This window comes from Papaver somniferum, chromosome 7 (assembly GCF_003573695.1).
Source record: "Papaver somniferum cultivar HN1 chromosome 7, ASM357369v1, whole genome shotgun sequence".
NCBI classification, from domain to species: Eukaryota; Viridiplantae; Streptophyta; class Magnoliopsida; order Ranunculales; family Papaveraceae; genus Papaver; species Papaver somniferum.
In genome coordinates this window covers 40,102,114-40,105,224 of record NC_039364.1, presented here as the reverse complement: position 1 = coordinate 40,105,224, position 3,111 = coordinate 40,102,114, and the positions used below count along the sequence as shown (strand labels likewise).

The window sequence follows — 3,111 nt, the reverse complement described above, 5'->3', positions numbered from 1 at the left end:
TCAACAACTACCCTTCCTCATGAGATGCAATCTCAGCCATCCAAGTTCGCCACCGAACTGACGGAATTGTGGCAAGTTTTAGGTGACCATCCAAGACGAGCCTAATAGCATCACATGTTATTTTCCTGCGGAAAGACTCTTGATTTTGGCTTGCCACGCGTAGCAAAGTGCTACATGTTTTCCACGAAAACACTCGAGACATCAAACATGTCACAAACTGGGGGATACTCATCAGGGTATTGGTCTGGCGGTCTACAGCGTGCGACGTGCAATACGACTTTATAATAAAGTGTCATGAAGCGGGAAAATTAATGGCGGCAAGAAGTAACGGGTGTAAACGGATCCACTTACTTTATCATGGAAGCATGGGTTTCTGACGGTTATACGTTACTCCACTCTTCCATCACCTAATCGTTCCCACTTCCTACGAGACCAGGGTACGTTTAAATATGACTTGAATAAATAGGCTTCACCTATTTCCACCAAACAACAAGTTTTTGGTCGGCAACAACATAGTATCCAGAAATCACCAAGAACTGATAGTTTTTCACTCTGCAAGCCAGTTCCACTTTCTGATACAAGTCATAAAACAAGACACATCTTCAGAATTAACCATTCTGGTCTCAACACTTTCTTCGCTTCCCTCCCTAAGACCAACCCTTCTCCTTCACTTTGTGACCGAAGCAAGCCTGGAACGACCATTTCTTGGTTTAGGCCAGGATTGTACAGATTGATCTCTCGAATCAAAAGTGCTCTCGTGCAGTGCATTGTTTAGGGTTTAGATTTATTTCTCATCCACACACCCAAAATTACCAAAACCAGCAGAAACAAACAGGTATATGTCAATTTAAGAGAATAAAAAAGCATTACAAAATGTTACCCAGGCCCTGGAATTTCCGGAATCTTCAAAAAAGAAAACTTTTAAAGTTGAAAATAATAATTTTAACTGTGAATGATTCAAACAGGTATTCCTTGATCATAGAGTTTCCTTTGTACATATATACCACAAGACTTGTGATACGAGAGAGGCTTTTATGCTCCGATCCTTTTGTGAAAAAATACAGTGAATGAGAAATATAGCTAATTTTCGGGCGCTGCCAAAAAGAAAAAAGAGTAGAAGTATAAATATATAGTTAGGAAGTAAAACAAGAATTTTTGTGGGGATAGAGGGACTTGAACCCTCACGATTTAGAAAGTCGACGAATTTTCCTCTTACTATAACTTTCATTGTTGTCTGTATTGATGTTGACATGTAGAACGAGACTCTATATTTATTCTCCTTAGATTAATATGTTCTTTAAAAGACATATAAGACTATAAAGTGAATGGTTTGATCACTGAATATTCGATTCTTCCTTCAACTTGAAATAGATTCACAAAAATTATTCCTTTTTCTATGTAAATTTTTTTTAGGGCGACATTAATAGAATCTTTGATATTTTAGTATGTATATGTACGTATCATAGGTTTATCCCTCATTATTTATGGAGTTTAAATTCAAATTGAATAGAAGGATTCCTCTACCAACGCAGTCAACTCCATTCATTAGAACAATTTCCATTGAGTCTCTGCACCTATCCTTTTTTTATTCTCGCCTTCAGAAATCCTTTTTTTTTTTTTCCTGAAAACATGATTTGGCTCAGGATTGCCCATTTTTAATTCCAAGGTTTCTTTGAATTTGAAAGTTATCACTTAGTAGGTTTCCATATCAAGGCTCAATTCATTCAAGTTCGTAGCGTCCCGATTTCCCCATATCCCCCTTATTAGTTTGAGCCGAAGATCTCGCTGGGATGACATCCCCTTCTTTATTTCGTTTATGCTGGAACCGTTAACCGTTGAATTCATTAGATACAACTTATCTATCTAAAAAGTTTTTCTCTTTTCTCCTCTTTGATTTCTTTTATTTCTTTCATATTTACCCATTTTTCTATATTGAAGGACCTACATTTGGTTTAACCAGAAATGATTCTATCATTGATGTTTCTGCAATTCAATATGTATCTCATTTTTCCCGCCCGATTTGAAATACTTGAACGTTCGATTCTTTTTTTAGAATGTCGTATTTTTTCTTAATTTCCAATAATTTAGAATTAAGATATTGATAATCATATTCATATAAATTATAAATATAAAAGAGAATCATGGAAAATAAAAAATGTAGAATTTCTTCTCATTGAAAATTTTGATATCATATATCATTGTTATATTAATTCGTATGTTATATATATATTGTTATAGAATACCATTCTATTCTGTATTTATTTTTTATCTATTCATATTCATTATCTATTTTGAATAGCTAAGAGCTAAGTAGTTGACTGAATTCCTATGCACAACACAATTTTTGTTATGTGAGCCCGCTTAGCTCAGAGGTTAGAGCATCGCATTTGTAATGCGATGGTCATCAGTTCGATTCCGATAGCCAGCTTTTCTCTTTTTGTTCTATTTTATACTTTATTACATGATTAATAATGTCTCAATGAACTCAGGGAATATTTAAAATACTTCTTTCCTTTTCTCAAAAATAGCAGATCTATTATGTCGTAAGAACTTCCAACTATGAATAAAAAACGGATTCGAGCGGTTGGTTAGATCTCTACAGAACAAATTAGGACAAAGTCTCCTTACCTTGCTATATATACAAAAGAGTCTGAATATTGATAAAATTCATCCCATTCTTCTTTGTAGTACAATACTTAACTTCAGTATATTTTTTTCGTTTATCGTTTAGTTCAGTCTTAATTTAGGTTTATTTTGTACATAAAAAAAAGGAGTTTTTATGTTTCGTTACCGAGGGACTCGTTTCAAAAAAATACGCCGTCTGGGGATTTTACCAGGACTAACTAGTAAAAGGCCTAAAGCCAGAAATGATTTTAGAAATCAATCGCGTTCTGGGAAAAAGTCTCAATATCGTATTCGTCTAGAAGAAAAACAAAAATTGCGGTTTCATTATGGTCTGACAGAGCGACAATTACTTAAATATGTTCGTATCGCCAGAAAAACAAAAGGGTCAACTACTCAGGTTTTACTACAATTACTTGAAATGCGTTTGGACAACATACTTTTTCGATTGGGTATGGCTTCGACCATTCCTGGAGCTCGGAAATTAGT

The 3,111-nt window shown here is 34.7% G+C and overlaps 1 non-coding gene across 1 annotated transcript; it reads left to right on the top strand.

The window, feature by feature from the left end:
• Positions 1 to 2,355: 2,355 nt before the first annotated feature.
• On the top strand, positions 2,356 to 2,428 carry TRNAT-UGU. The gene has a single exon. It is a non-coding gene; the product is annotated as a tRNA-Thr (tRNA).
• The last annotated feature ends 683 nt before the right edge of the window (positions 2,429 to 3,111 follow it).